This window comes from Carassius carassius, chromosome 43 (assembly GCF_963082965.1).
Source record: "Carassius carassius chromosome 43, fCarCar2.1, whole genome shotgun sequence".
Classification (NCBI taxonomy): Eukaryota; Metazoa; Chordata; class Actinopteri; order Cypriniformes; family Cyprinidae; genus Carassius; species Carassius carassius.
The window spans coordinates 19,815,910-19,827,995 of NC_081797.1; positions in this window are offsets into that span (position 1 = coordinate 19,815,910).

Below are 12,086 nucleotides of genomic sequence, written 5' to 3' on the forward strand. Positions count from 1 at the left end.
ATTCGTAATGAGCCAATCAATTACCGACGAGGAAAGTGAAGGCTTGTGATGTGTATGTAGATATATGGTGTATTTGGGAGGTTTAGAGCATGCGGATAGTTTGAATCAGACCTTGCGTCCCATGTATTTCCAATCCACCCTTAATAGTATTGGAAATTACCAATATCACTATTTAAGATGGATAGTTGGCACACTGGGACGCAGGCAGACAATCTGAAACAAACTGTTTGAATGAACAGATTCGCCAAATGAAACTGACTTCACAGCTCTGTTATAATTTTGCACTCATGTAAAAAAATAAAAATAAAATAAGTCTTCACTCAACTGACTAGGCGACAATAAAATCTTTAATCCTTTTATTATTAGTAGTAGGCTATTGTTGTTGCTTTTAGTTTGTCTTGAAGAGTTTTATTAGGTTTTAGATTTGCCATTATGCTGTTGTTTAATTATTTAATAAAACCTCAAAATATAAAATGTAAATGTGTAATACATCTCCAAGGCAAATCACAAAATCATCAACACTGGGTTTCCATTTGTCTGTATTTGTTCCAGATAGACTGACAGGTTGTGTGTTTTACCAGCATTTTTTATTATTAATTTTTTTTCAGGTTATATTATTATGTCAATATATGGTGACTGTCTTTATGTCTGTACCTTTACCCAGGAAAAAAAAAAAAACTTATATAGTGGCGCCCCCTAGTGATTGCGAAATGCAATGTCAATTTCAGTAAGTCTGTCATCTTATTCTTATAAGGCCATCATTTAGTGCAATTTAATGCATCCTTGATCTTACGGGCCACAATCGTTTAAATGGTAGTATACATTTGTTCTTTATTATAATAAAGGATATTCCAGATATTAATTTTTTTCTTGCTTTTTTTCTTTAATTTTATTTTCCAAATATTACAACATAAATGTGTGCACAAAAAAAATCTTCGTACAAAATTCTGTCTAAAATGGTAAAAGACTGTGAGGATGCAGAGATTCTGAAGAGATCAATGCTGCGGTGTTTGAATAACAGTCCTGCACCTGCGTCTGCAGACACTGAACCTGCTCTCGATCCTCCAGAGACGAGTCTGCATCAGTGATGATCACATGACATCTGTGCACCAACACCACTGACACACTCCTGTCAATCAAAGCTGGAGTACTTCTGAAATACAGCAGAGTCAAGCAGCAGGACTCATGATGCAGACGGCGCTTCCTAGTGATTCAGTGTAAGTTACAACTTTAGACTGCTTCTGAAAGTGTGCAGACCTGCAGTGAAGATCTATGATCTAATCTGACCCACAATGCATCACTTCAGGTGGGTGTTTGGGTCTGGGTCTTTGCAGTGCAGCTCGTCTGGGTGTCAAGATTTCATGCTTTTTTTATTCGTAGTAATATTATTATTAGTATTATTACTACTGTATGTTTATTCTTTTTGTTATTTATTATATTTGAATAAAACATTAAGCAATTATTATTAAATGTTAAGCAAAATTAAAACTATGCCTTTTTAAATATAATTAATTAATAATAATAATGATTAATTGATTCATCAAAACAAGAAATATGAATTTTATAATAATTGTATAATTAATAAGTCTAATTTTGATAACTATTTTTATAAAAACATTAAACAAAATAAATTTTACTACTGCATTATCTCAGAGTTTTTATTCAAACAAAAAAAGAATCAATTAACTGTCCTTTAACTGTCAAATTAAAATACTAATATTTATGGCTTTCTTAACTGCTTCATTCGAAGCCATGTTGTGGTTTAGTTATTATTTATGAAGTTTCTCTTTAGAATAGCGTGTCATGAATAGTGACAAAAGTGAAAGTGACGTGACATTCAGCCAAGTATGGTGACCCATACTCAGAATTCATGCTCTGCATTTAACCCATCCAAAGTGCACACACACACTGTGAACACACACACACACACACACACACACACACACACACACACACACACAGAGCAGTGAACACACACACACACACACACACACACACACACACACACACACACACACACACACACAGCAGTGAACACACACACACAGACACAGACACACACACACACACACACACACACACACACACAGCAGTGAACACACACACACACACACACACACACACACACACACACACACACACACACAGCAGTGAACACACACACACACACACACACACACACACACACACACACAGCAGTGAACACACACCCGGAGCAGTGGGCAGTCGTTTATGCTGCGGCACCCGGTGAGCATGATCTGTGTGCAGCAGGAGTTTACTGTTGGTCAGATCACTGGGCTCGTGTTTCAGGACGGTGATGTTGGAGCTGGAGTACCCTGGTCTGGATCCGCTGCAGGAAGAGAGAGGTCTGGAGAGACTCGCATTGCTGGGAAGTTTACTTTTAAAATGTATTTCGCTACAGATTAAGAGTAAAAGTCTGTTCTTCACTCTTTACCAGGACAATCTGGCGCTTCTGACTCACGGTTTGCAAGTAGGTTTTCATATGTAAAGGATTTGTCACTGATGATTCAAACACAAATGTTGAGCTGTGTAGAGTAGCACTTGTTGTTTGTCAGACAAGATTTTATGTTTACGTGCCATGATATACAACACAACACGTAAAAAGTAATTATGTAATTATCTCCCCATTGCATGCTGTCTCGTTTGTAATGGGTTTTCTTTGTGTCCTGTCATGCTGGTGTTCTGACTGGGACATGCCATAACAGTATATGTTGAGGGATGTACCATTTCCGTCAGACGATTGAAACATTCGGCCAATCACAACGCCCTGGATAGCTGTCCAATCAGAGCACACCTCGCTTTTCAGACCGATGAGCTTTGTAAAAGTACATGCGTTTCAGAAGGCAGGGACATAGAGGAGAAACAATAATGTACAGTATGTGGAAAATAATGTGTTTTTTGAACATAAACATATTTCATTACACAAAATAATGTTCTTTTTACCAACATCATTTGACACCTTTACGCTATGAAACACACAAAGGAACATATTAATTTGATGTCTTGTTTTTATGCTTTCCAAATCTAAATAAAAGTGGCATTTACCAGTCATAAGATTTGTGTTTTCTTTGCATTTTATTTTTAACAATATAAATTTCCACAGAATTTCTAAGAACAACAAAATCTTCCAATCAACAGAAATTCAATCAGACTACAATGAATGTGATTCTGTGCTGTTTCATGCTGCATTCCAAGCTTCAAAACGAATCCAGACGCACCAAACACATAATAAAAGCAGCCAAAACAACTGCACAGTTGTCTAAGTTATACAATAAATTTGTTTAATGAATGGACCAAACTTTAAGTGATGATAATCCTCTCTATGGAGAAGCGATCGGCACAAAAGAATTGCTGAGTCAAAATTGACAGAGCTCGAACCACAGTTCGCTAAGGATGCTTTTGTGAAAACACCTCAGATCTTTACAGTTTGTGAACCATTGATTTCCACATTGGTTTAATTAAACAAAATAAATGATTCTTTTAAAAGATTGACTCAAAAGAATCATCTTTTCACAAATCGGATCATGAACTCACATTACCGCAACAAAGATGATCTATTCTTGAACATTTCGAATGAATAAAGACTCCAAGTTCATCTGTAAAGCACATAAAGCTATCGTTTGACTTTATAAACCTTTATTTCATGTATGATTCAAAATAATCTGTTGTTAATCTGAATTCTAGGAGTTTTTGTATTTTTCATACTTTTCAGATGTAACTGTATTCCGATTACCCCTCATTTAAAATGTAATTATAACGAAATACAGTTACTCATATTTTGTATCTTGATGGAGTTCCAGACTGAATGGTTTTCTGAAAAAAATTAAAATAAGAAGCTATTTAAATAAAAGCAATAATTAACCTTGAAAATGCATTCCTAAGATCATTCTAGTTGTTGTGTGTTATTATGATAAACAGTGTCAGTCATGAAGTGTTTAACTCACAGCTCTATAAACACTCTCAGAGCACTGAAGCATGTGCTCACTATTTAAATCATTGACCTGAAGACTGTAGTTCACTCTCAAAGTCTTTTAAAAGACCATTTCTCACGCCACAGTGTTTCATCTTCAGTCTTTACTGAGACGCTGCAGATAACTGAATGTGTCGTCATGTTACAGTCTATAACTAAATTAAACTGAACGATTTATGAGGAACAAATTCATCACTAATAGTGACTAAAATGTCCTAATGACATTTTTAATTCAAAGTAAATTAAGAGGGAGATGTTTAAATTGACAAGTTTAATGATGTCAATAAATCTCCACAGCATGAAAATGTCTGTATTCTTCAATACATTTAAGGTCTTTCTGTCACTGTTTGACGTTTAGATCCCAATTTAGATTTCACAGTTTTAAACATTCCTGAAACTTCAGTTTTCTTAATATTATGTTTCGCTGCATCTATGAATATGTATTTTTGTACTGTGCTCCTTTATTTTTGTCTGTATGAACACAATCTAAAGTGATATGTTGAAGATAACTGATCATCAGTTCTTTGTCAAAAGCTCATGTCTGCTGATGGTCAATAAGAGTTCATTCACATGCTAGTGACGCCCTCTTCTGTGTGTACAGAGAATAAACCACTCGACATCGCTATAGAAATACTGTTTTTCTTTTCTTTTTTTACTATGAATGAGTCAACTTAATGTGTGTTATTTGTTTGAGAACCACACATGTGCCCAACTTATATTGAGTAAACTTGTTGAAAGAAGTTTGTAAAGATCCTGGGGATTCTTCAGGAAAATATACTTACTTTACTGGGCTGAAACTAGACTTGATATTAAAGATCATCTGCTCACAACATACATTCATACACAACCTTATTGTTTGACTGTTTGGCAGCGCTCTAATGTGATTTTCAGAGTTACATGTTTAGATTGTGAGGTGTTTATTAAGAGTTTGGTGGATTTAGTATTATTGTCAAAGAAAGTGTTCATGGAGATCAAGTAGATAAACTAAAATACTATTTAGTTAATAATTATGGGTGAAATTGTATCTAAATGTATACATTGTTACAATGTTATTAATAAATATTCATATTTAGAAATGTATACACTGTTACAATTGTGACGCTAACAATGGAGGACAGGAGGCAGATGCAAGTAAAGGTAGTTTATTGACAGGAGTTGTGATGGATGAATGCTGGTGAGTGACGCAGGAACCACGATGGCAGCACAGACAGGTGGGTAGGTGATTTGAGTGCGTTGGTAGCGATGACGGTGGTGGTAGATCGGTGATCCGTGGTGATAATCCGTGAGTGACTGTGATAATCCAAAGGAGACCGAAACAGGAAACAGGGCAAGGACAGGAACACAGGAGCACGAACAGACATCAACACATGGACCTCAAACAACGATCTGACAAACAGGAGACGAAAGACAGGGCGTTAAATAGGCGGTTGGAATGAGATGCACCTGCCGCTGATCAGGCGATCAGTGGCAACACCCACATGAACCAATCAACATGACATAACATGACTACAGCTGGAGACGGTGCATTCACGAACCGTGACAGTACCCCTCCTCCTAAGGACGCCTCCTGGCGTCCCCAGAATCTCTTACCTGTCGATTGTAATCATCGATAAGGGAGTGATCCAGGATGTCCCTAGCAGGTACCCAACTTCTCTTCTCCGGACCGTAACCCTCCCAGTCCACCAAGTACTGAAATCCGCGTCCCCTCCTTCTAGAGTCCAGAATACGATTTACCAAATAGGTGGTCTCCCCATCTACGAGACGCGGCGGGGGAGGGACCGGGGTAGGCGGATTAATGGGAGAATGAAATACGGGCTTAATTTTGGACACATGAAAGGCGGGATGAATTCTCCTGTACGTAGGAGGGAGTTTAAGGCGGACTGCCACCGGACTAATGATTTTGGTGACAGTAAACGGGCCAATAAATTTGGGAGCCAATTTATTAGATTTGGACCGGAGAGGAATATTCTTGGTTGAAAGCCACACCTCTTGACCCACGACGTATACGGGAGGCCTAGACCGGTGGCGATCGGCCTTGGCCTTGGTGCGCGCCCCCACTTGGAGTAGAGTCTCACGGGCTCTGGTCCAAGTGCGGTGGCACCTCTGGACGAAGGCGTGAGCGGAGGGGACCGCAACTTCGGATTCCATACTGGGAAAAATAGGTGGCTGGTAACCTACACTACACTCAAAAGGAGATAGGCCCGTAGCTGATACTGGTAAGGTATTGTGGGCGTACTCCACCATAGACAATTGTTGGCTCCAGGAGGAAGGATTCTTGGAGACCAAACATCGCAACACCCTTTCCAAATCTTGGTTGGCTCTCTCGGTTTGACCATTGCTCTGGGGGTGAAACCCTGAGGACAGACTTACAGTCGCTCCCAGTAGTCTACAGAATTCTTGCCAAAATTTAGCCACAAATTGGGGTCCCCTGTCGGAAACCACGTCTATCGGGAGGCCATGTAAACGAAAGACATGGTCTACGACGGTCAACGCTGTCTCCTTGGCTGAGGGTAATTTGGGCAAGGGAATAAAGTGGGCCGCCTTCGAGAACCGGTCCACCACGGTTAAAACTACCGTGTTGCCCTGGGAGGGCGGGAGGGCGGTAATAAAATCTAGAGCGATGTGGGACCAGGGTCTCGAAGGAACCGGCAGCGGTTGGAGTAACCCATCAGGGGGCCGATTGGAAGTCTTACCAGTGGCACAAACCGAGCAAGCCAAAACAAAACTGTGAATGTCGCGAGCCATAAGTGGCCACAAGAATCGTTGCTTGACTAAAAATCTAGTACGGTTAACCCCTGGATGGCAAGCTACATTCGAGCAATGTCCCCACTGGATAACGTTGGACCTTAATCCCTCCGGCACAAATAAACGGTTCGGTGGGCACCCGGGCGGAGGCGTTACCCCTTCTAAGGCCGTTCTGACCTTCGATTCGATCTCCCATGTGAGAATGGAGACCACTAATGTCTCAGGAAAAATACACTCGGGAGTGGACGGGCGTTCGGAATGGTCAAAAATACGCGACAAAGAATCGGGTTTGATATTTTTGGAACCCGGGCGGTACGAGATAGTAAAGTCAAAACGTCCGAAAAAAAGTGCCCACCGAGCCTGCCTGGAGTTCAACCTCTTGGCGGTGCTAATGTACTCTAAATTCTTGTGGTCAGTCCATACTATAAAAGGAACCCCCGATCCCTCTAACCAGTGTCGCCATTCCTCCAATGCCATCTTAACTGCCAACAATTCTCGGTTACCAATATCGTAATTTCGTTCTGCCGGAGATAAACGATATGAAAAATACGCGCAAGGGTGGACCTTGTCATCTAAGGGAGAACGTTGAGATAACACTGCTCCTACCCCCACCTCTGATGCGTCGACCTCCACCACGAACTGACGTGTAGGGTCAGGGGTAATCAGAATAGGGGCTGAAATGAAACGGCTCTTCAGTTTGGCAAACACAGCCTCAGCTGTGTCCGACCACCTGAACGCAGTCTTGGCGGAGGTCAAGGCGGTCAGAGGTGCGGCTAGTTGGCTGAAGTTGCGAATAAAACGCCGGTAGAAGTTAGCGAACCCCAGAAACCTCTGTAGGGCCTTACGGGAATCTGGGCTTGGCCATTCTACCACAGCCTTAACCTTCTCGGGATCCATGCGTATTCCCTCAGTCGACACGATATACCCCAAAAATGGAATTGACTGTGCATGAAATTCGCATTTCTCCGCCTTGACAAAAAGCCCATTCTCTAGCAACCTCTGAAGCACTCGTTGGACGTGCTGCACATGTTCCTGGAGAGAAGAAGAAAAAATCAATATGTCGTCCAGGTAGACATAAATGAACTGATCGATCATATCTCGCAGCACGTCGTTGACGAGTGCCTGGAAGACCGCTGGGGAGTTGGAGAGCCCAAAGGGCATAACCAAGTATTCAAAGTGCCCTCTGGGGGTGTTAAAAGCGGTCTTCCATTCATCCCCCTCCCTGATCCGAACCAAATGATACGCATTGCGTAAGTCCAGTTTTGTGAAAATTGATGCTCCCTGCAACCTCTCGAAGGCCGAAGACATCAACGGCAAAGGATAAGTATTCTTTACCGTGATGTTGTTCAGTCCCCGGTAATCAATACAAGGTCGCAGAGATCCGTCCTTCTTTCCCACAAAAAAGAACCCCGCCCCAGCAGGAGAAGAGGAAGGGCGGATGAATTTAGAAGCTAGAGAATCAGAAATATATTTCTCCATAGCCTCCCTCTCTGGAACAGAAAGTGAATAGAGTTTGCCCTTAGGCGGAGACTTACCTGATAGTAAATCTATGGCACAGTCGTAAGGACGATGCGGAGGAAGAGAAGCAGTCCGAGACTTACTGAACACTTCCTTCAGATGGAGGTACTCAGCGGGCACGTTAGACAAATCCACCGCCTCCTCCTGCAACACAGACACAGACACAGACGGACAGGCAGACACTAGACAAGACTCATGACACCTTTTACACCAAGACAAAACGGAGTTAGAGAGCCAGTCAATGCTAGGGTTGTGGAGGAGGAGCCAAGGGTGTCCGAGGACAATGGGTGCCAGGGGAGAGTCAAGGATGTGAAAAGAGATGGTCTCGGAGTGATTGCCAGAGGTGATGAGTGTAATGTCTTCAGTGATGTATGATATGGTGGGAAGTTGCTGACCAGTGAGGGCGTGAACCGTGATCTGGTGCGGAAGAGGTCTGAGGGGAATGTGGAGCTTGTGGGCTAATGTGCTGTCCATGAAGTTACCTTCTGCCCCGGAATCCAGTAGTGCCTGACAGTGATGTGTCTGTGCTGACCACCGCAGCCATACCGGGAGGAGCGTAGAAGATGATGGTGATGATGATGATGATGAGGTCTTCTCGGCGGAGATCCCACCCGATAGTAGCCTCATACGTACTACCGGGCCTGGCCTTTTACCGGACAGGCGTGGGCTTGATGTCCGGCTCCCCCGCAGTAAAGGCAAAGGCCCAGGGACCTCCGCCTCTCCTTCTCCTCCCGGGAAAGCAGAGCTCGCCCTACCTGCATGGGCTCGTGATCGTAGACGGGGCTGGCCACGTCCCCGCCGCTGAACCGCACGTCTGCCGGTCCCCTGGATGGGGTGTTGAGTAGCCCCCTCCTCTCCATCCGTGCATCGACCCGAAGGGCCAGCTCAATAAGTCCATTGAACGACGGGGGAAGGTCCAGGGCGTAGATCTCCCTCTGGACGCGGTCAGCCAGCCCATGCAGGAACATGTCCCACTGCGCCTCCTCGTTCCAATGGCACTCCGCCGCCAGGGTCCGGAACTCGATGGAATAGTCCGAGACGGATCTCTCGTGCTGGCGTAACTCCGCCAGCCTCCTGCCCGCCTCCCGTCCTGCGGCGGCCCGATCAAAGACCCGTCTCATCTCGGCGGAGAGCGCCTGGAACGAGGCGCAGCATGGGTCCTGGTTCTCCCACACCGCTGTTCCCCACAATGCCGCCCTCCCAGAGAGCAGGGTCAGAACGAAGGCCACCTTGGCCCTCTCACTGGAGAAGGTTCTAGGCTGGAGGGCAAAATGCATATCACAACGGTTAAGGAAAGCTCTACAATAGTCGGGCTCACCCGAGTACGCTTCCGGAATCGGGAGGCGTGGTTCCGGCTGGTAGGGGGCCTCCGATGGTGCTGGTGGAACAGGCGGTGTGAGTGGCGCAGTGGGAGCTCGTAATAGCTGGAACTGTTGGGTGAGCTCGGACACCTGCGTCACTAAAGCCTGAACCGCGCGACCAGTGTCGTTAAGAGTCCGCTCCTGGGAGTCCATCCTCCGAACACTGGCGCTGAGGAAAACTTCGAGGGAGGAAGGTTGATTACTCGCTGCCTCCATGTTGGTCAGATCGTTCTGTGACGCTAACAATGGAGGACAGGAGGCAGATGCAAGTAAAGGTAGTTTATTGACAGGAGTTGTGATGGATGAATGCTGGTGAGTGACGCAGGAACCACGATGGCAGCACAGACAGGTGGGTAGGTGATTTGAGTGCGTTGGTAGCGATGACGGTGGTGGTAGATCGGTGATCCGTGGTGATAATCCGTGAGTGACTGTGATAATCCAAAGGAGACCGAAACAGGAAACAGGGCAAGGACAGGAACACAGGAGCACGAACAGACATCAACACATGGACCTCAAACAACGATCTGACAAACAGGAGACGAAAGACATGGCGTTAAATAGGCGGTTGGAATGAGATGCACCTGCCGCTGATCAGGCGATCAGTGGCAACACCCACATGAACCAATCAACATGACATAACATGACTACAGCTGGAGACGGTGCATTCACGAACCGTGACAACAATGTTATTTAACTGTATACTTTAAAAACTTAAAATATTTAAAAACTATTATTTGTTTAGATTTTTTTTTTATTATTCAATTAACATTCACTTAAATATTGACTCACATAATAAATTATTTATTGTGTCTGTTTTGATTCATATTTTGTCTTCTTTTTTACATTGAGATGGCCAGGGCTCACCTGCAGATGAAGGAAATTATGAAACTACTCTGTGTCGTCAAATGGTGAAGCTCAAACACTGAAACAGATCACTGTTGGTTCTCTGTGTGTTGACTCTGTGTAGTTTTACTGTATCATGAAGCTCCTGTGAGGACGCTGAACATCTGCTGATGGAGATCAGCTGTCTATTTTTTGAAGAGAGCTGTCTACAGATTTTGCTGCTACCCATTTAAATGAGCTTCTGATTAAATGAAGAATTTTATTTTTGTGTGAACTATTCCTTGAAAATGTATGTATTTCAATGTAAACATAAAATAAAGTATGTTTAGGCCTATGGCTGTAGGCTAACGTCTGAAAAGGTGATGTAGTATGCAAGTTGAATTTGTATTTTGTTGTTGTGTTAAGTTTAATTTTAATTCATATTATGTGTGTTCAGTCATTTAAAGCATCTTTAAAAACAACTACTTTTAGACTCATCCTTCAGAACACGCATGTTATCAATCAGTTGTGAGTAACTATACAGTAACTATACAGTTCTAACAAACTGTCATGAATCCGGTCCATGGACTTCGATTTGTACCTCACCAGATGTCACTAACTCATCATACTGACTTCCTCACTACACTCACTGATGCACATCACATTGGACTACATTTCCCATACACCACTTCACTAATCACACACTTGTATCCAATTAGACACAATCTTGTTTCCTGCAGGGGGAGCTGGAGGTGCAAGTCAATGTGCTGAAGCAGGATCTGGAAATGACTTCAAACAAATCTGTGAAAATGCTGCTAAAAACAAACCAGATGAGTCCATACATATTTATACAATAACCAAATGTTATTATATTATTATATATTATTACAGATGGAGGTGTTTGAGACACTTCATCAGTTCCTGAAGGAGGATGAGGAGCAGAAGAGAGACAAGATTCAGCAGAACACTGTCATTAGTGCTGACAAACAAACAAACAGAAATCCCTTATTTGCCATATTACACAGCATACACATCCTGAAAACTAGTTTAATTTCCATTCATATTGTCTGTGTTGAGTTACAAACAACACAACAGCTTTGAGACTGACCTGAGATGATGATGATGATGATGAAGATAATGACTGACCTGAGATGATGATGATGATGATGATGATGATGATGAAGATGATGATGATGATGCTCTGCACCACTAGAGGGAGAACAAGACGAGAAAGAGACAAGAGTCACCTTTGACCAGGAGACTAAATGAAAGTAAAAGAAAGGATAATATTTTGAGAGTTAAATTCTATGCCTGGACTTTTAAGTGGCAGCACAGTGCGGTAAGTTCAGAACTTGTTCTTTATGTAACCACATACAGTAGATATGTAGAAATAAGTTGGTAATGGTAATCGTGATAGTAAGTTATTGGGAATGTAATATTTTGTTGCCAGAATATTTTCTACATTTTAAACTGTACTAATTACACTATTTATCAGACAATATCAATAAACCAATGATTGCTGATTCTCTTGCACAAATGACAGAATATGAGATGCTTGTTAAAAGTCATGATGTGCACTTAAAAAAATCTGTATTTTTAAATATTTTTGTTTTAGCTTACAGTACAAACGAAGTAGTGCTGAGTTCTGC